Below are 23,233 nucleotides of genomic sequence, written 5' to 3' on the forward strand. Positions count from 1 at the left end.
AATCCCGAGACATTAAATCATTGAGCATTAAGATTGCTCAGTGTTAACGTAATGACTGTTTAAATGATACATAGAAGACATTGTTAAAAGAAGTATGCATTTCACAGGTCACAAGGATTTATTTTACTATTTTAGTTTTACATATGGTGTATTATGTATGATACTAAACTTTTTAAGTCTTTATATAAAATCCTATTTTAATACTTCAATTCTATTGTTTTCTAAAACATGGTTTGTTATTGTTAAATTGTTTGTTTAGTCAATGTGAAATAATGGAGCCTGGTAAGACAGCTCAGCAGGTAAAGGCACTTATCACCAAAGCTGATGACTGAAGGACTTGAATTCAGTTCCAGGACCCACATGGTAGACTGAGAGTAATAATTCCCCCAGATTGTTTTTTGACTTACACACACAATGGAATAGGTATAATTAAAAAAGAAAATAATCCTGGGACAGACAGTAGACTTTCTAGGGGAGGCCTTGCCCTCTCTGAAGAGCAGACAGAGGTGGGGAAGGAAGGTAAAGGAGAGGGAGGAGAGATGGGAGGGGAAAATGGGATTGGAATGTAACAAATAAATTAGTAAGAAAAAAAATAATCCTCCTCTAAGGATTCCTTCAATCTTTCCAATTTAAGGCAGATACCATCAGACAAGAAAGCAAATTCCTTATCCATCTATTTATCTAGCTAGTTATCATTCATACATACATTCATTAAAAAATAAAATCAAGAAGTTTTAGGATACTATGCCTCATGTTAGAGAGGGATCTCCATTTGGAAGGGTTAAGGAGTTTTATAAAATCATATACCACTAGCTACATATTGTGTGTTCAGATGGTGCTGAATGTCTGCATTGACTGAAGCCTTTACACTCTTGATTTATTTAACCATCCTTTCCCTTTTCTTTTCATTTTAATTCAGATTTTAGTTTTTGTTATTGGTTTATATGGAAGACTTTGAACATTATCTGTTTGCAGATAGATATCCTGGAGTGGACATTAAGTGCCTCAGAGGCTAGAGCCATAGCTGTGATAAGTTACATAAACATATCAGCATATCAGTCATTGTTTTTAAAAAGTTATTTTTGTAGTATGCTTTTATTTTTCTTTTCTGGACAGAGTTCCTAAGTTACCTGGTGTGTTTTCTGTCTTTTTTTTTTTTTTTTTTTTTTTTTTTTTTTACATAGCAGTTTCCTCCACCTTGTAACTTACATGAAAACTGGATGTTTGGCTGTTCCTTTCTGCCTTGTACTGTTATCCTTTTTCCTTTAACCCATTCAGACATCTGCAAGCAAAGTCCAAACCTAGCAGCCCCTCATGATATGCAGCAAACAATTGAGACTGGTGATGGCTTTCCTTGTCTCCCCACTTCACAGGAAGCAGGATCACTATGAAAAAGAGATGGCAGAGCAACAGCTTAGAAACAAAAACTATCCATTTTCAGTGCAAAGCAATCAAACACCTCTCAGATCCTCAGAAGCTTAGCCCACCTGTACTGGATTTCTGCTGGAGGCAGACAAGAATACATTTACAAGTTGAAACAATCTTAAGAGGGCAGGGGAGAAGAGCAAGTAGTTTGTGAGCCATTGAGTCAAGTTTGTACTTTGAAGCTTAATAAACAAAAACAGCAACAAGTGCTCACAGTGTAAAATGGCTTCAGGAATGTAAACAATGTTAAAGCAAAGGTGCTCCAAATCCTGGCTTCCCTTCTCATCCTAAGAAGGTTGTGCCTTGGCCTAGTGCAAGACATGGGCACCAAAAGAATGATAGGATTTAACCAACATTTGCCATCTGATGCTTTATACAAGAAAAAGGCATGCAGTCCTGGGTAATGTGGGACTTGAAGGAGAATAGCATATATAATCACTTAAACATGCATAAATCAACAAGATACTACTCAGGTACAACAGAATTAGAAATAAGAGCTGCAACAGCTGATGCTCTTGCTTCTACTTTAACAGAGGATTGTTCTCTACAGAATAGCTATGTACAGTATTTAAAAGAGCCTCTAACTCACAAAGATACTTTTATAAACAACACAAAGCACTAGGTCTATAAATCCACAATCATAACAAACATTTCTAGTGACTTGACTACCTAGCAGGCTTTGGAAAATGTCCCAAAACACTATTTATCAGGAGACTTTTCTAATTCTCAGAGTTGAGGAGATTTTTTTTTTTCTAGCCCATTTCACACTGCATATAAAGGGTGTTAGTACATGTGAAAATTACCCTTAACAGCACACTAACTTCTCCTTATTGATCTCTGTGGCCTGGCATGTGATACTTAGGCTAGTCCTCTGTAGATCAGGTTTTACATGTTTTGGGCTTCAGACCCACACTGGAAAAGCCAGAAGAGCTGTCTGTGACCAGCATTCAAAGCTCTTCCTGCTCTAAATCCTTTCTAGATAACAGGAACCTGAATGACAAGCTTGGGCTTGTCCAGTCTGAAGCTTTAGGTTTTCTCAAGCCATTTTTCTAAAATCAGAGGTCATTTTGAAATAACAATTTCAATGCTTGGCTCTACAAGAATACCAACAGAATATCGCATTATAACTACCTCCATGTATGTCTTCAAAATGCCAGAGCAGATGTATTTTTATCAGGCCTGGGATAATATAGGCACTTTTCCAAGTCTCTGGATTAGGCTGGGTATTCAGTTCAGTGGTAGAACATTTCTCTAGCTTGTGCACAGGCCTCAGTTCAGGCCCTAGCCCCATCCCCCCTCGGAACCTTTTTTGGAATTTCTGTAGAAAGCATTTTAAGTCACAGGTTGTTATATTTTTATCTAAATGAAAACTTCCTGAACACGCTTCCAGTACAAGATTTGCTATGATAGGTTTTTCCATCTCAAAATGAACTTGATCTTTAATGCACACCTTTATGTGGGGTTTACAAAAGAAGGTTTTGAATTCTGGAATGCTGGAATGGAACTTGATTCATGGCTTCTAATAAAGACATTTTAATCCCCCTGCCAAGTTCAGCAACAGGCTTGCCAGAACATAGAATCTCCAGTAAGCCTACTCCTTAATCTTGTGTGAGAAAAGAAAACAGGCCCAAGGGCAGCAAGAATTGGATATGAGAGTCTGTCTCCATTCCCTTCTTCCTGTAAAGGGCATCACCCAAAGCAACACCGGCAATATCTTCTAGTGTTCAGAACATTCACAAGTAGAGAGGGCTTCTACTTACATAGGAAAGTACTGTTAGTAAACTATACTATTACTGTATTTTCTCATCAAATAAAGATAACTTTTGAGCTATTTTTTAATACCTCAATCATTCTAGGTAAGTAAAAAACAGCTAGGCTTGGAAGGTTGACAAAAAGGAGAAAGATCAATCAAACTGATAGGCAATAAAATATTCAACTGTAATTGGCTTCCTGATTTGTTTTTGTACTTTTGTTGGAATATGGGTGTGCCTGGCATCCTGGGAATTCACATTTCAGGCAAAGTAATAAACGTAGACAGTAGAGACCTGATTCGAAAAAGCTAGCAAAGGACTTTAGTCTTCGATGTGTTTAACTTTGCCTGGCCACCCCACTCCCTGCTGAAGATGGACATCTCCACTTATCTAATTATCACCCAATTTAATTAAACAGAGTAGTGCATTGTTCAGTTCTTTTTCATTGTACATACCAACCCCAGTTCCCCCTCCCTCCCTTGCCCCTGCCTCTTTACCTCCCCCTTTCCCACCTCTCATCCATTCCTCAGAGGGGATAAGGACTTCCTTGAAGTGTCAACCAAGTCTGGCATACCAAGTTGAGGCAGGATCAAGACTTTTCCCACTGTATCAAGGCTAAGCAAGGTATTCCTCCATAAGGGAATGAGCTCCAAAATGCTAGTTCATGTACCTGGGATAGGTCCTGGTTCCACTGCCAGGACCTTCCCACAACAGATCAAGCTTACATGTGTCATCCACATTCAGAGGATCTAGTTTGACCCCATGCAAGTTCCCCCAGCTGTCAGTCCAGAGTCCATAAGCTCCCACTAACTACAGTCTGCTGTCTCTGTGGCTTTTCTTATCATTCTCTTGACACCTCCCCCTACACACACACACACTTTGTTCATATGATCCCCCTTCCTCTCTTCAACTGAACTCCAGGAGCTCATCCCAGTGCTTTGCTGTGGGTCACTGCATCCACTTCCATCAGTTACTGGATATAAGTGCTATGATGACAATTAGAGTAGTCACTAATCTAATAAAAAAAATGGCCTGTTTAGGCACTCTCTCCACTATTCCTAGGAGTCTTAGCTGGGGTCATGCTTGTGGATCCCTAGGAATATCCCAAGTATCATGTTTTGCCCTAACCCCATAATTACTCCCTCTATAAGATATCTCTTTCATTTTTCTATCTCTGTGTCCCTCCCTCAACAAGGCCTACTCAGTTCCTCATGTTCTCATCCCCCATCACCTCCATTCTACCTCCTCCCAGTTTACCCAGGAGATTTTAACTGTTTTTCCCTTCCTGGACTGTTCCGAGCAATTTTTCCTTGCTGGGCTTGTCTCTGAGCCGTGCCAGCCCCAAATAACACACAGACTCTGTATTAGATATACAGCTTTTAGCCTGTTACGAGCATTTCTTATTGGCTGGCTCTGTCTTAAATATCAATTTATTTCTATTAATCTAAGTATTTCCACATGGTCTCATCTTACCGAACAGAGGGTGCTGGCCTCTCTTCTATCAAGTCTGTACATGCAGACTCCTCCTTACTGCTTCCTCTCTCCTCCTTGTCTCCTAGCCCCACCTATCTTGCTTTCCTATTGGCCAACAGTGCTTTATTCATTAATCAATAAATTAATGTACAGAATGATATCTCCTATCACTGAACCCTCCATGTGTGTCCCTCTTAGGGTTATCCTTTTTAACTAGTATCTCTGGGGTTGTGGATTGTAGCCTGGTTATCCTTTGTTTTATGTCTAATACCCACTTATGAGTAAGTACATGCTGTGTTTGTTTTTCTGGGTCTCAGTTACTTCACTCATGATGGTGTTTCCTATTTCCATTCATTTGCCTACAAAGTTCAAGATGTCATTGTTTTTTGTTTGTTTGTTTGTTTTTGTTTTTTGTTTTTGTTTTTATTTTGTTTTGTTTTGTTTTGTTTTTTTTACTGCTGAGCAATATTCCATTGTGTAAATGTACCACATTTTCTTTAGGGAATTGCTCAACATCCTTGGCCATGAGGGAAATGCAAATCAAAATGACTCTGAGATACCATCTTATACCTATCAGAACAGCTAAGATCAAAACATTAATAACAGCATACACTGAAAAGGATGTGGAGTAAGGGCAACACTCCTCCATTGCTGATGGGAGTGCAAACTTGAACAGCCATTTTGGAAATCAGTGTGGCAATTTCTCAAGAAACTGGGAATCAATATACCTCAAGACCCAGCGATACCACTCTTGGACATATGCACAATCATACCACGAGAACATTTGCGCAGCAATGTTCATAGCAGCATCATTTGTAGTAGTCAGAACCTGAAAACAACCTAGATACCCTTCAAACGAAGAATGGAAAAAGAAAATGACCCCTCCTGGCAGGCATCACCCTCTGGGTGGAGTGGGGAGGTGGGATGGGAGGGTGGTCGGGGGACATGGGAGGGAGGGTGGTCGGGGGACATGGGAGGGAGGGAGAGAGGGAGAAAGGAAGGAAGGGAGGGAGAGGGAACTGGGATCGTTTCGATATGTAACATAAGAATAAATAAATAGAAAATTGTTACATTGCTTGTTTCTTAAAAGGAAAATGAAATCAAGATTTTCTAGAGAATAGTTATGTAAGAGGATGAGTTACTGGTTCCAAAGAAAATCAATGAGGTGAAATCAACTCCTTTCTTTAGAAATTAAAACTTGTCATACATTTTTTTCGTTGTTCATTCATTTGATCATTTGCTCTGGTTATGCAAAATAGAGATTGCTACTAGTTTTTTTTTAACTTCTTTATACTAACCCACATAGTGACCCCCAAAGAGCGTATGTCCCTAAGAAAATAAATAAGACATGATAAAAATCTAGGTAATGGTACAGTAGGATGGGAAGACCAGAAAATAATAAGGTAAAGACCATCTGAAAATTCATGTGATCTGTGTTCTTCCACTTTCAAAGGGATACACATATTGCAGGTGAAATTGACTAAATTACCTGGTAAGGTTTGATCAACTATGGTGCTGCCTGAAAACAGGAAGCTTTATTACTTGGATGCCAAACCCTTGAGTTACTTGAAGGAAGTTAACACAGCTCACATATGGCTTTCAGCTCAGAAAGTTATTCACTACAATATGTTTCACTTCAGTGTAGTCCCAGAAGGACCAATGTTTTAAACAGTGCTGACTCAGGGACACACTGATATGTTAGATATGGAAATCATTGCTCCAATTCCAAGCCTAGAACTGTATAGTGTCTAATGATTAAATTACTAAAATATACGTGGTAAATTTAGATGGCCAGAATTTCTTCCTCTTAAAAAAAATGTAGGAAATGTATCAACCAATGCAAAAACAAGCTATATAAAATTTTGTTAAATTAATAGGCTTCATTAGTTTAAAATGGATAATTTATACTTGAACCTTTATCATACTTAGGGATAGTGTATATTATATAAGCACTCACAAGATTTTGGTAAAATACCACATAACTCAAACTGGTATCTTATCCAACAGGAAAAAAAATTCTCTGAAAGAAAAACCTAAATTAAAAAAATGCAAAAGGAGAAGTATTAATGAATATTCATAAATAATGACTAGGTAGAAACTAAGCAAAAAGGATATCCAAGTGACTCTCAACATAGCTGGAGTATGTACTACCGTAAAGTTTGAGTCATTAAGTACAAAGTAGAAACAGATGGGACCATTTGTACTTAAAAATATAAAAAATATATAAAAATATTTATATAAGTATTCTATAGTGTTCATAGGACTTGCTGTGACAGGTATTAAAAAAAAAGTGTAATATAATGAAATGAAAGAAAATTTTCACTGTTTTTCAAAGGAGTTGATCTTAATCATCCAAAGTATGGTTTGGAGAAGCCAAAGAACTATACATGTGTTTCTCTAGAAAATACCATTTTAAAAGACTCTCTTATGGACTTCAGCAGTATTACATTGGATTAGCTTCATTCACTTTAAAATGTACACAGTAACAAGACAAACAATGCTGCTGTACTTTGGAGCCATAAACTTAAATGAGGCATTATGGACTTTGGGATTTAGTACAGGAGTTTCAGGATATTCAAGGTTCACATTTAGTTTTGTATATATACATAAAAAACACAGGCCGAAGCAGCAGCTACAAATCAGAATTAAGATTCACTGTTCAGTTTCTGATTTAACAGAGAAGGCCAGGGTTGTTAGAACACTAATGTTACTAAGTGCCTTTGACAGCAGGAAGTCAACGACCTGTATCCTATCATCACAGAAAATCAAATTCTGGCAAAACCAAGAATGAACCTATAATTACATTTTATTACCAAATATCCAGCAACAACTCCATTCAGTCCACAGTTTGATTTCCATCTTCTACCCAAAGACAAGTCTCACAGAACACAACACAGGCTGCAGACACTGCTCAGGGGCTAATGCACTTATCCTGTAAGCATGAAGACAAGAATTTCAATCTTCAGATCCCATCCATGTTAATGCCAGTAGACTTGGCTACCTCATGTCATTCTGGAGCTTAGAAAACAGAACATGCCAAGTCAAGCTGAGGGCTAGAAAAGCCACACCAGGAGACCCGTGTTCAACAGAGAAGCCATCCTTCAGTGAATAAGATGGAGAGGGGCTGGGAGAGACTCCCAAAGTCAACTAAAGGATGTCACCTGTACTCTCACTCACATGTGCATGCACCCATATGCTTGTGAGTCACACACATCCATGACAGAAAGAAAATAAACTCTAACATGCTATTGAAGGCATTTAGATCTTGCTATCTAAATGTACTGTGGCATGTTGGTTACTTTTGAGTTGAAAGTATTCCAGAAACAGCAGGTGCTTAAATGGTCTCTAAAGCATGTAATAATATTTCCAAGGAGGAAGACAATGTCTCTATAATGGAAAGAGAATTCTGTGCCCTGAAGACTACTGTTGATACCAAAATGGAACTATAGAGATGATCTAGTCAAGTAGCCTTTCTCTTCCATTAGCATCCCCTACACAGTGCCCAATTATTTCCCTTCCATATGGAAATTATCCATCTTTCTGTTTATTTATTCATATGTGAGTTCTCAATTCTGTTTTCTCATATCTTTGTGTTTTGTCTATGAAGGTGAGAACATTTAAGTATTGAAAATTCTGCTCACCTTTACCACCTGCCTAAGGACAAAATATCCTCAGCCTGTCTTCCTATGTACCATGTGGATCTCTTCCCACCCCTCCCAGACATACCACAAACTCCAACCATCTCTTCCAAGTGTGCTTGGATGCCCCATCTTTAGGCAGAGAGCTTATTACCCTGTCCCCAACATCTTCCTCCAATTCTGTCTATTCCTGTGGTACAAACCTAGACTCATCTCCAGAGAGAAATATTGAACTTGTGCTACCAACACCATTATCAAAGAACTCCCCTTCCATAGGAAGGGGCACCAGTTCCATATCACCTACTCCATCAATCCCTGCCACCTGCATGAGGACTTTGTGTCATCTCTGCTCTTCAGGTAGGGATCCTGGACTTGCATCACAGCTACCTCCACCTGCCTGCACACATCCCCCCCCCCCCGCAATTCCATGCATATCCCCCAAATTCTTGAATATTGGCTAAGAGAACCTTCTAACTTTATAGGTCTTCTCCTGGTTAAAATTCCCACGTAGCTGAAACTGAGCAAATAGTGCTTCCAAAACACTATTTTAACATCCACACCGAATTGCCCAAAGAATGTATCCTAAGCCCCATACATGTGGTCAAGCATTTAACAAATTGGGATGTGTGCTATTTCAAGTTAAGAATTTATGGTTTCAGGTTAGTTGGAGCTGAAAAATAAGCTGTGATTAACAAGAGACAAGCATCACTGAGCTGAAAATTTCAGGGAAGTATTCACCCAGAGTTGTGATCTAGAGGAGCCGAGGCTGCATCTCAAGCTGGCAGCTGAACTTTGTAATGTGTAAGAGTTTCGCCATGTGTTACTAAAACATATATATATATATATATATATATATACATATATAAATATGTATATATGTGTGTGTATCTTATTTTACATATTATCCCAGTTCCCTCTCCCTCCCGTGCCCCCCAACCCCCTCCTATCCCACCCCCACTACTCCACAGGGAGGGTGATGCCTTCCAGGAGGGATCATCAAAATCTGTCAAGTCTTTTGGAATAGGGTCTAGACCCTCCCTCTTGCCTCTAGGCTAAGGGAGTATCCCTCCATGGGGAATGTGCTCCCAAAGTCCTTTTGTGCACTAGGGATACAACCTGGTTCCACTGTCAGAGGTCCCTTAGACTGCCCAGGCCTTCTAACTGAGACCCACATTCAGGAGGTCTGAGTCCTTGTTGTATGAATGTGCATCTTTTGGTTATATGCCTAAGAATCTTGAGATAGACTGATTTCCATTTTCCTGAGGAACCACCATACTGATTTCCAAAGAAATTGTACAAGTTTGCACTCCTAACAGCAGTGGAGGAGTATACCCCTTTCTCCACATCCTATCCCTCATGTCTCTAGGCTAAGGGAGTATCCATCCATGGGGAATGAAATCCTTTCATGCACCACAGATACATCCTGGTTCCACTGTCACAGGCCCCATGGACTGCCCAGACCTCCTAACTGAGACCCACATTCAGGGGGTCTAGGTCAATCCTAGTCTGGGGTTCATAAACTCCCCTTGTTCAGGTCAGCTGCAGCCTGGTCTTGACCCCTTTGCTCATCACTTCTCCCTCTCTGCAACTGGGTTCTATGAGTTCAGCTCAGTGTTTAGCTGTGGGTGTCTGCTTCTGTTTCCATCAGCTACTGGATGAGAGTTCTGGAATGGCATATAAGTTAGTCATCAATCAGGGAAGGGCATTTAAAGTAGCCTCTCCACTATTGCTTAGATGGTTAGTTGGGATCATCTTTGTGGATCTCTGAACATTTCCCTAGTGCCAGATTTCTCTTCAAACCTATAATGGCTCCCTCTATTGTGGTGTCTCTTCTCTTGCTCTGCTCTATTCCTCCCCTGACTCAATCTTCCTGCTCCCTCATGTTCTCTTCTCCCCTTCTCTTCTCCCCTGCTCTTTCTCCTCTCTCTCCACTCACTGCCTCTTCACTGCTGCCCTCAATATGCTCAGGAGATCTTGTCCCTTTCCCCTTCTACAGGGGACCATGTATGTCTCTCTTTGGGTCCTCCTAGTTTCCTAGCTTTTCTGGCAGCATGGACTGTAGACTGGTGATTCTTTGCTCTATATCTAAAATATAGAGACTACATACTATGTTCCTCTTTTTGTGACTGGATTACCTCACTCAGCATGGTTTCCTCTGGTTCCATCCATTTGCCCGCGAATTTAAAGATGCCATTTTTGTTTTATTTTGTTTTGTTTTTCCCTCTGAGTAGTCCTCCATTCTTTTAGCCAAAGCCTTGTTCAGTCCAGGCTGGCTTCAATGTGCCTATATCACAGAGAGCAACTTGTATCTTCTGCCCCACTTGTCCCACCCTTGAGCACTGAGATTACAGATGTTCACTGCTAGGCCCAGTTTGATGGGTGCCAGGGACTGAACACAGGGCTTTCTAAATGCTCCGAAGCACTCTGCCAGCTGAGTTACTTCCTCTGCCTTATGTCAATCTATTTCATTTTCAATGAATCCCAAGACATACATACAGAATGTGCAATACCAGTGAGAACATATTTATTTACCTTAGTGGACAGTACTGACTAGCTAATTAATCATTCTCTTAAAGGTACCAGCAAATCTCCGAGGTTGGGCAAAGGGAATTGCTTGTAATTCTAATGCCTGCCTACTATATATATATATATATATATATATATATATATATATGTATACGTATATGTATATGTATATGTATATATATATATTTTTTTTCTACAGAGACAAGTAAATGCTGATGTATTTTCATTAAGTCTGCATTTTAAGTTTTACTAAAATTGGTGATGTTACCTGTGAAACTTGTAGGTCTTCCTTTGATTCTTTTATTTTAAAGAGGACTTACAAGAAAGCTTGAGTTCATCTCAGTATTTATCTGTGGTTCTTTGCTTCTGCCTCCATCAGCTGCTGGATGAAGGCTCTAGGATGTCGTATAAGGTATTCATCAATCCCATTATAGGGGAAGGGCATTAAAGGTAGCCTCTCCACTATTGCCTAGATTCTTACTTGAGGGTCATCCTTGTAGATCTCTGGACATTTCCCAGTTGTAGAGAGGGAGACGTGATGAGCAAAGAGGTCAGTACCAGGCTAAGAAAACCCACAGAAATAGCTGACCTCAACAAGTGGGTGCTCATGGACCCCAGACTGACACCTGGGAAACCACCATAGGATGGAACCAGGGTGTAGTTAAGAGGCCTGTGTAGTCTATGGGGCCTGTGGTAGTGGAACAGTATTTATTACTAGTGCCCGAATAGACATTGGGAGCCTGTTCTCCATAGAGGGATAATCTCTCAGCCTAGGCACATGGGGAAGGGCCTAGGCCCTGCCCCAAATGATGTGACAGATTTAGATGATTCCCATGGAAGGCCTCGCCCTTTCTATGGAGCAGAAGAGGTATGGGATGAGGGGAGCATGGGAGGATGGGAGGGAGAGAGAACTGGGATTGATATGTAAAATAAGATTGTTTCTAATTTAAATAAAAACAAAAACAGGAAAGAAAAAGAAATGTGAAGACACATGTATACAAAAACAAGAGGCGAAGAAGAAGAAGAAGAAGAAGAAGAAGAAGAAGAAGAAGAAGAAGAAGAAGAAGAAGAAGAAGAAGAAGAAGAAGAAGAAAGCTTGAGGATAATTCCCTAGAGTTTGAGAGAGAAACAAGACAGGTAAGCTGGAAATCTCAGCATCCTCCAGAAGGGAAATGAAGAAGAGGAAGACAGAAGTGCAAGTCTTTGAGTTGGCAGATCCAGGAAAGGAGACCATGAAGCAGTCACATTGTAGAGGGGGAAGGGAGAGCTTCCAAGAAAAAATGAGAAAGTGATGATTGCTTGGATACTTTTAGCTAGTGTACAAAGAAAAACAGATAATAAGAAAGAAGGAAAAAAGAAAGAATGAGAAAGAGAAAGAGAGAAGAAAAGAAAGAGAAGTGGAAAATGAAAAGAAAGAGAAAAGAAAAACAGCAAATGTTTTTTTGTAACTCAGAAATATCTGCAGGACCTGAGGAGGAGGGACTTCAGAGAAAGAGTGCATTACATCATTGAGAATAAATTAATTGCTCCCTTTCCCTTGGAATGTCTCCGGGTGAATCAGATTTTCTGTAGCCAGGTGTCTCTTAGACAGATGATTAACAAATGAAACTAGATACCTTCTTAAGAAAGAAGACAATAATGTGTATTGTCCCAATCTTCGGAGCCTATCAGATTGTCATGTCTTCACCCAGGACTGGAGCTACTATGCTCAGCAGACCAAGGCTGGTAACTACCTTTCAAGTGTTACCAGGAGGGTGAGTGAGACATGGGTCTAAAGCTGACTGTGAGGGCAGGGTTCATCCTCTATGACCTTCTAAGCTACTAATCCCTGAATAGCTACCTAAGATCTCCTCTCAAGGGTTGAGACTCTAAACTCATTTGGATGTGTTGAAGTTGTGGTGGCAATTGAGGAGATAGCTAAAGTGGATTCCTACCATGAAAATCTAGAGCTCTAATTCCAAACTGTTTGCAGAAGGTTTATAGAAGCTCTAATTACAAACTGTTTAGTGTCTAGCCTGAAGTTTCAGGCATGCTTCCACACACATCTCCAGCCAGGGGTGCCTGTTTGTAAGAAGAAATAAATAAGAAAAAGGTGGTCTAGGAACCAGAGTCGCCTTCTGGCATTTCTGTCCTGGAACCATAACTTAACCAAGGGCATTTCCAACTCCTGACCAAGGACATGAATAAGAACTGCTTACATTTGAGATCCCTGCTCCCAATGCTGTCTTGCCAGTTTCCATGCCCTGTTGTCATCATTAAGGAATAAATGTAATCAAATAAGAACTATGTTGTACAGCTGAACAAAGAAAGCTCAGTAGAAGCGGAAAGCAGGAAGTAGGTGTTCGTGGACAATTTGGGAGGATGTGAGGATGAACTATCTTTGACTGACTCATTACCGATTGCTTAGTGACATTTTGTTCTCCTGATAGTAGTAATTTAAAGTGCCATATTTAAGTAGTTTCTGGCATAAGTATATTGTGGTCCTTCTGGAATCAAACCAGACTCTGGAGATAGCTATATTTTCTAAGTTTCAGAAATGAAACTTATGATATTAGGTGAAACTATATGAAAGTAAACATATGACCAAATATAACCTATAAACATGCAGTTTCCTGTGATTCAACCTAATAGATTTTAAGGAGAATATTTTTTAAATAGACATACCACCACTTGTTTAGTAGTGGTGAAGAGAAGGCTGATCAACTTGACAGACCTTTTCACTGAAGACATTAGATGAAAATTGGCCTCAACCTTTATTGGAAAGTATGCACATTGAGCAAGAAAAAAAATCTCTGAAGGTGAGAGATATCAAACATCTGCTACAGTTGGCCACTACAAAATCCTACCACAGTTGGGATTTTGAAACATGGTTATTTTAATAGGAGAATGATATGAGAAAGAAACCAATGTGAATTTTTAGTTGAAGAAATTAATGACAAATGTTGAATATGCTTTATATGGTGGCATAAGAAAACAGGGAAAAATATTCACTTCCACTGGATCTGTGCACTAAGCACAATAACTGTCCTTTGTTCTTGCTGTGATCTTTTGTAATTGAGCCTATATTTTTATGTCACAACCTAGACTTTATAGTAAATCAGTTCAGTGATGTACAAAAGTCCATTTAGAGTCCCTACCTCCCTCTATTATGCTATCTCTTTTCTTGTTCTCCTCTATTCCTCCCCCAACTCAACACTCCTGCTCCCTCATGTTCTCCTCTCCCCTCTTCCCGTTTTCTTTCCCCTAACTCTCTCCCCACTCACTGTCCCCCACCCCCACTCACAATATGCTCAGGAGATCTTGTCCCTTTCCTCTTCTGTGAGGGACCACGTATGTATGCAGAAACCCAGAGACAGCTGACCTAAACAAGGGGGAGCTCATAGACCCCAGATTGATAGCTGGATATGACTCAGACCCCCTGAAAGTAGGTCTCAGTTGGAAGGCCTGGGTAGTTTACAGCACCTCTGACAGTGGAACCAGGATGTATCCCTGGTGTACAAAAAGATTTCAGGAGCACATTCCCCATGGAGGGATACTACCTTAGTCCAGAGACATGAGGGTGGGCCTAGGCCCTACCCCAAATGACTTGACAGACTTTGATAATGCCTTCTGGAAGGCCTTATCCTCCCTGGGAAGTGGATGGGAAATGGGACATGGGATGGACAGGGCTGGAGGGAGGATGGGAGGGAGAGGGAGCAGGGATCAATACGTAAAATAAGGAAAAAAAAAAAAAAAAGATTGCTCTAAGCAATCCACTGGCTCCAAACACACCCCAGCTCATTGCCCATCCAAAATACACACTGAAAAAACACCAGGTAGGATCTAGTAGACAATCTTCTCCACCATTTCTTTTAGGTTAGTTCAAATTATTTCAACCTTCCTCAAATGTCTAATTGTTCTCCTGTACCTTAGCATTGAGACAATTTTATTGAAAAAGCTTACAGCACTGACAGCTTTGTTCATTTCCTTTCATCTTACAGATTTTTACCTTATTTCTTCCAGCCTACTTATGCAATTTGTGACCTTAAATAAACTATAGAAAGGAAAATCATATTAACTTTTTCCAAAACTAAGCAAGGCCCTTACATTTCCTAAGAATCTTATCACTACCAGCCATTTCTCCATCATTATCTTAAAGATTATGCTTTGGTCTCAAAAGAATTCCCCAAATGGGTTGATGCTATGCTACAGCCCAAACCTGGTGTTCCTGTGCCTGAATTTATTTCCCAGTCCTCCTTCACCTAAAGATTTTGATGCTCTATCAATTTCTTTTTCTTGAATTATCATCTCTACATCCTTCATTTTGGCAGAGTCAAGACCAAACATTTGCTTTTTTGTCGTACTTTTGCATCCGCTGCTGTGGCTCTGGTATTGGGCTTCCTTAGAAAAAGCAACTCTGCTGCATCATCTAGATCAAGAGGCATGAAAAAATTACAGACCTGCCTTTGAATGGGGAAATTTCACTGACTCCCATTCAGATTTTCTGCTTTATTGTGTGTTTAATTTCAGCCGTTCGTGTCACTCAAGGAACGTGTCCATTAGTCAGTTATCAAGTATCCTGCCATCACATCATTCATATTCTTTTGGTGTTGGTTATATCTAAAGTGACAAACTATTTTCAAGATTTATTGGGGTGTGTGGTGTGTGTGTGTGTGTGTGTGTGTGTGTGTGTGTGTGTGTGTGTGATTTCTACATGTGTGCTTAAAGAGGCCAGAAGGAGGCATTGGATTCACTGGAATTGGAACTGGAGTTACAGCATCTAACATGAGCCTTGGACCTGAACTTGGTCCTCTTGCAAGAAGAGCAATTACTCATAACCTCCAAGCCATGGTTCCAGCTCCATGATAACACCCCCTTTTTTAAATTCCTGATATTTTTAATGTATGTTTTCACCCTTTTCTACTGGACTCTTTTATTGAGAGTTTTCTGCTATAAGTATTTGAACTTGAAAGCCTTCCACATTTAGGTGAGTTTTGCAAATTATCAGCCCTTTAACTACTTTGGCTAGACTTACAACATCATGTTACCAATTCATACCTTGGAATGAAACTAAGACATTCTTATACCTATTTCTGTAGCTCTTTTCCGGGAATGCTCAACAATGATACTTTGCCACAAAAATGTACCTTTCCTAAATTTTAACTCTGTCTCTGTAATGAGATCTATGAAACTGCTCCCTCTGAATAGCCAATCATATGAAATGACCCAGAAAGGGCACCCAGGCATTCAATGAAAAGCTATGAGGGTTGTAGAACTAACCTTAATTGTCCCACTTTCTCTAAAGATTACTGATCCATATTGCCAATTACCCAATGTGGGAAAACATTTTAGTGTAATTTTCCTGTAAGCAATCAAGATAAGAACCAATTACTCAGAGACATCATTTGCTTTTTTTTTTTTTTTTTTTTTTTTTTTAAGACAAAATAAAAATGTAACTCTTTTGGATCTGCTACTTATATCACCTTGTTCTAGCATGGCCTTAATGCCACATATGTCTCTCCTCTTGGCAGTACTTCTGAACTCTGGATAATGCTTTAACCTGTGAGCATACACACACAAAAACACACATGCACATGCTGTGTTGTATTGTAATTAGTCAATATGCCTTCACAACTGTCATGCATTAAATTCACTGGATTCAGAAAGAACCAAGAAGGTCCAAATGCAGACTGTGAACCAGTCTTTCACTCTTGCTAAACAAGTTTTAGATTTGAATTCAAAAGTATCACCTTTTAAATAAATGTTCTCCATAAAAAGAACACATTCCACCTTTTTTGTCTGGGGCTGAGGTGGCCAAAATGGTTTTCTTCATACAGAAGAGTAGCTTAAGACCACTGGGAATTGAGGAAATAATTAATCTGACTTAGCTCTTCATCTTCCAGTAAGCCATGCACATTCATGGCTGATGTCCCTCTCCATTTGGAGGAACTTTTTAGCAAATGAAAGGGATAAAGTAAAGGCATAGACTCCAGAAGACAAAGGAAGAAATAACAGGGATGTTTAGAAAACAGAATGAACATTTAAAACACTAAATCATGCTGCAGGGAATCATCAAGTTAAAAGCAGATAATAAGTTGTAATTTTTTTCCTACCTCTGTTCTTTCAGAAAAAAACTACGGCCACCCTTTTCCTTCTTTGTGATATTGTAGGTAAAATTAAATGGATTATTTCTTTGATTTCTTCTATTGGCAATATAATAAGTTCACTCAATAGTAAATAAATGCCCAAATTATATAACAGAAGACTTATGGATTTTTTTTCTTAAATGCATGCTACAAGTAACACACATGAATTGATTTTAAATAACAAATTGGGTTTGATTTATGAATGTTTTCTATGTCTCCTGTCTAAATGTTTGTTCCTCTGTTTCTGTAATCTACAAAGTGTGACTGGAATTCCAAATTTATTCAGGAAAACTTTGTAATTAATGAAGAATAAAAGGAGATGGTAGTGAGACTAGAGGAGGTTTTAAAGAAAGATGAAGAGGAGGAAGAGGGAAAAGGAGAGAAGGGGGAGGGGAGGAAGAGGAGAAAACGACGGAGGAGTTAGGTAGGAGAGTAAAGGTTGTTTCATTTGCTGCTTTAGCAAATTCCCACAGAGTTGTGGGTTTAATAGACCATGTTAGACATTCTTAGCCATCATACAGATTCAGAACTGTTTTCTAGGTGCTGCCTGACTCTCCCATTATCTCAGCGTCTAGGTTTAATTGACAAATTTGTGTCCAATGAAAATAAAGCTTGCTCGGTGTTACTTCTTTGTTCTCATCATCTGTTCACTAAGTTAGAGAAACATGATGTTTTTGTAGGCAAGCCCTGCAAAATTCTTTATGGAGTATTGTTGGCTTTGTACAAGATAGGAAAGCATAAAAACTGCTCTTTGGAGTTGTTATCCAACAGCAGAGGCGAGGGAAGCAATATATATATATATATATATATATATATATATATATATATATATGAATATGTAATAGAAACATCTAACTTTAGCTAAGCATGCAAGTGGCTCTGTTTTACCTAAACTCTTACAAATGTGCTCCCCAACCCCACACTTGCACTCTGATAAACTGTCAAAAAAAGTAGCCCATAGAAATTATATGAATAAGATTAATATTGAACTTGAAAACCAGGAAAATGAATGTAACTTCAGAAGGTAAACGAGTACTTACAAGTCAGCAAAATAATAATAATAATAATAATAATTTTAGAAGATGTGGACCTGAAACAAACATTTGAAAAGGTAAAATATGGTTAAGAGTAGTCATGCTAATGAGGATAAACTAATTTATGTGGAAATTTAAAAAGAAAAACAGAAAACTGCAAGTTCTGTTACTATTTGTAATAATAGTAAAAAGATAGGCACACTGGATAGGGATCAACATGTGCCCAGAATATGTGACGCCATATTCTTCTGTAACTTAAATATATGTTGTACTAATGTAGGTTTTATTATCCAATTGGTAGACTAAGACTTACTAAGTAAACTAATAGCAAGAACACATGAAGAAAATAATTATTAATTTCATTGGAAGAGGACATCTAGGGGATATCTGCATGAAAAATGGGTCAACTAGATGATTGATTCTTTACAAAGCAAGGACATCTACAAGACACAGGGAGATCTAGAATTGTGTCACCTTAGAAGAGATAGTTCAATCTATACAAAGATAAATTGCTCCTTTGTGTTGGTGTCCAGAAAGAGGTCTGATGACAGTTGCCTTGATGAGCACATGTTTGCTGTTCTAGGGCTAAAAAATATGTCCCTGAATACCAGTTGGACCACCTAGTATTTTGTTCCACCCTATGAACAAAGACATGTTGTTTTCCCATAAATATAATGATATAAATTCCCCAACTATCTTAAAAACAGACAAGTTCCAAGTGCTGTGCTGGCAAAATCCAAGTGAGAACAATGTAAGCTTTCAGAAGCTCAAGGAAACTCCCTGATTAGTTGCCAAAGTCTTTTTTCCCCCTTAGTGGCAGTATATATACTGCTCCTGACTTGATTCTATGATTTTAACCTGAAATATTTAACTGATTTTGTCAATAAAACTGTATGCTATATATAATAAGAACCTGATCTCCCAAGCAAATTGGGAGCATGGGGAGGAGAGAGGGAGTCAGGAGAAAGAGAAGGAGAAAAGAGGAGGGGAGAGGTGGGCATAAGGGAGCAGGAAGATTGAGTCAGGGAAAGAATAGAGGAGAGCAAGAAAAGAGACACCATTATAGAGGGAGCCATTATAGGTTTAAAGAGAAATCTGGCACTAGGAAATGTCCATAGATCTACAAAGATGACCCCAACTAACAATCTAAGCAATAGTGGAGAGGCTACGTTAAATGCCCTTCCCTGATAATGAGATTGATGACTACCTTATGTCATCCTAGAACCTTCATCCAGTAACTGATGGAAGCAGAAGCAGACACCCACAACTAAACACTGAGCTGAACTCCTAGAATCCAGTTGCAGAGAGGGAGGAGTGATGTGCAAAGGGGTCAAGACCAGGCTGGAGAAACCCACAGAAACAGCTGACCTGAACAAAGGGGAGCTCATGGGCACTAGTCTGATAGCTGGGCAGTCTATGGGGCCTCTGGTAATACATCAGTATTTATCCCTAGTATAAGAATGGAATTTGGGAACCAATTCCACATAGAGGAATACTCCCTCAGCCTAGACACATGGGGGAGGGCCTAGGCCCTGCTCCAAATGATCTGACAGACTTTGCAGACTCCAAAGCCTCACCCTCCCTGGGAAGAACAAAGGGGATGGGAAGGGGGTTGGTGGGGGGGACAGAGGAGGACAGGAGGGTGAAGGAACTGGGATTGACATGTAAAACAAGCTTGTTTCAAATTTAAATAAAAAATATTTTAAAAACTTTAAAAAAAGATTTAAGTGTGTGTGTGTGTGTGTGTGTGTGTGTGTGTGTGTGTGTGTGTGTGTGTGTGTAGATGTCCCAGAGGGACAGAAGACTGAATTATATCCCCTGGAGCTAGAATTACAAACAGATGTGAATGCCTGACATGGGACATGCATGCTGGATGTTGAACTCGGGTTCTCTGTAGGAGCAGCAAGTACTCTTAGCCTGAGGACTGTCTCTCTAGCCCTAAACCACATCCTTAACTAAGTCTGCATTCCAAGCCATTTTTTTGTATTTGAAATAACGACATACTGTGAGAAGTTTGAATCACCCATCTTTCAAAACAAATGATTTGATGATTTCTTGGGAATTCTTAAGATGGAATTGTATCATCTGAAATAACAAGTGAGATTTTAAAGGTTTGACTTTCCTAACATCATACGTATTGATGTTATGGATTGCCCTTTCATACTGACACATATTGCCATACAGATTGCCTTTAGAGCTCTTTGTTTTGAAATTCTATAGCTGTTAATATTTTGAAATTACACTGAGTGAAAAGTTTACCTTAGCACTACCACATTTAATATTGAATCATAAATATTTATGTCAGTTAGGACCTTTAAAATCACATATTCTGATTCCATTAATTTGTTGCCAGTGATCCTTTTAGTGGCAGGTTTGCTTTAAAAACATATTCCACATGCAAAGCAAAGTTTGGAAAGATTTTTTTTTCCAAGTCCTTAACCTAATTCAGCACCATGAGATTGGTGGGCAGGCAACATAGGTTTCCTGAACCCCAAAGCAACTATCTCAGATGCACTTCTAAGTACCTATCTTATCTGCAAAGAAAGAAATAAAATCCAGACGCTGAAAAGTGACTTACTGAACAAGCAAACTGAAAGAGGCAAGGGCAATTTGTTCACAACAAATTAATGGCAAATCCCATTTGTCCCATTTGTCTCCGTTATCTGTTAAGAATTTAGATAGCTATAAAATTATCAAGATTTTATTCATTTTCCCCTCTTCTCATCCCCTCATCTAACTCATGCCAAGCTATTCTGCCATAATCAAGAGATAAATCAAGTTCAATTTTTGGAAAAATCTAGCTGGAATTCTGATTGGTTAACTAATACTACAAGACTGAATATAAAGATTTTCTCTGTATCAATTCTTTACTGAGATATGGGAATGATTATTTCTGACTAGTTCTAATGATTTAACACTACTAAAAGTAAGTTAAGTGAGATAGATAGGAAGAAAGAAAGAAAGAAAGGAAGGAAGAAAGAAAGAAAGAAAGATAGATAGATAGATAGATAGATAAAGAAACAAGAGTTTGCAAGATGTCTCATCAGGAAAAGGAATTTTCTGCCAAGCATCAAGACCTATGTTGATTGATTTCTGGGACCCATATTTTGCAAAGAGAGAACAAAATCCCACAGGTTGTCCTCTGTGCACAAACACAGATCCAGAAGTACACACACACACACACACACACACACACACACACACACACACACACTAAAATTAAAAAAAAAAAAAACAGAACAGCAAAACCACTGAATAGTGGCCTGGTATGTGCACATGTGCCTATAATCCTAGCATTTAGGGGATGTAGACAGCTTGACCTGCCTGGTGAGACCACACCAAAAAAGATAAATGATAATACAACAAAACAAATCCTGAAAAATGCTTTGGCTGCATCTATTTTTTTTCACTTAGAGAAAGCAATTAATTGTTGCAGTACTCTTGTTTTGTGGCTACCTTTTTCATAAGAGGAAAATTTCTCCAGTAAGTCCATTTCAAGCTATACAGTAATACCAACCTTTGTTCTACACTGATAAAATGCACTTACTCCTTGCCTGGACCTATATGATAACTAAAACCAGGATAAAGCCTGACATTTCTACCTCCATTCCATGTCAGCACTCAGGCTAAAAGTGAAGGGGTAAATTACTATTCTAACCTTTGCACCTTGGCTATCTTAAATTCCAGGACAAATAAAACCTCCCAGGAAAGGTCATTGTCCTGGACTGGAACTATTTCCTAGAAGAGCTCAGCAGTTAACAGACTGACACTTTAGCATTTATGAGCATTTTTTTTATTATTTTATTTTTTTATTTTACATATCGATCCCAGTTCTCTTTCCCTCCCTTCCTTCCTCCCTCCCTCCCTCTTGCCCTCTTTCCCCCCCTCACCTGCACCCTGACCACCCTCCCATCCCATCTCCCCCCACACTCTACATGTAGGGTGATGTCTTCCAGGAGGGGTGATCTAAATCTGTCAAGTCATTTGGAGTAAGGACTAGGACTTCTCTCCTGTCTCTAGGTTAAGACAATATCCCTCCATGGGGGATGTGCCCACAAAGTCCTTTTGTGCACCAGGAATACATCTTGGTTCCACTGTATGAGGATCCTTAGACTGCTCAGGCCTTCTGGCTGAGACACATGTTCAGGGGGGTCTGAGTCAGTCCCATGCTGGATTCCCAGCTATCAGTCTGGGGGGGGGGCATTAGCTCCTCCTTGTTCAGGTCAGCTGTCTCTATGTGTTTCTGCAGCCTGGCCTTGTCCTCCCTCTCTGCATTTGGATTCTAGTTTGGCTCAGTGTTTAATTGTGGGTGTTTGCTTCTGTTTCCAACAGGTACTAGATGAGGGCTCCATGATGGTGGATAACTCAGTCATTGATCTCATTATCAGGGAAGGGCATTTATGGTAGCCTTTCCACTGTTGCTCAAATTGTTAGTTGGAGTCAGTCTTGTAGGTCCCTGGACGTTTCTTTGGGTTCAGTTTTCTCTTCAATCCTATAATGATTCCCTCTTTTATGTGTTCGTTCTCTCTCTCTCTCTCTCTCTCTCTCTCTCTCTCTCTCTCTCTCTCTCTCTCTCTCCTCTATTCTCTTCTTCCTAGTCCCATGCACTTTCCTCTCCTCCCCTTCTCTTTCTCCTAGTTCACTCTCTACTCACTGCCCTCCCCAACTCCCCATGTGCTTTGGAGAACTTGTTTCTTCCCCCTTCTGTGAGGGACCTTATATGAATCTCTTAGAATCCACCTTGTATCCTAGTTCCTCTAGGGGTGTGAATTATAGGCTGCTGTTCCTTTGCTCTAGGTCTAAAATTCATATATGAGCAAATACATACCATGTTTCTCTTTTTGTGATTGGGTTGCCTCATTCAGGATGGTTTCTTCAAGTTCCATCCACTTGCCTGTGAATTTCAAGATTCCAATTGCTTCTTGGCCTTTTGGCTAATATCAAATGTAGTATCTGTTCTTATCAGTTTAATTTATAAGCATTTATGGAACTACTATGCAGGATGAACTAGGGCTTAGACAAAGATAAGTCAACAGACATAGGCCTATCGATTTGCTCCTCCTCCCAATGTGGTCACACTGAATAGGTCTTTCTCTCGTTTTCACTATTCTTTTTCTCTTTCGTTTGGGTCTGACAGCCAAGTCCTGCCTGTTGGGGTTAGTTGGGGCTTTCTTGTTTTTAATTTCATTTTACATTCCAACTACAGTTCTCCCCCTCCTGCCCCCCCCCATCTCCCTTCTAGCCCACCACCATCCATCCAC

The 23,233-nt window shown here is 39.5% G+C and overlaps 1 pseudogene; it reads left to right on the forward strand.

Moving 5' to 3' along the window:
- The first annotated feature begins 22,886 nt into the window (after positions 1-22,886).
- On the forward strand, positions 22,887-22,981 carry LOC127220833 (uncharacterized; annotated as a pseudogene).
- The last annotated feature ends 252 nt before the right edge of the window (positions 22,982-23,233 follow it).

Source organism: Phodopus roborovskii, unplaced genomic scaffold (genome assembly GCF_943737965.1).
Source record: "Phodopus roborovskii unplaced genomic scaffold, PHOROB, whole genome shotgun sequence".
NCBI lineage: Eukaryota > Metazoa > Chordata > Mammalia > Rodentia > Cricetidae > Phodopus > Phodopus roborovskii.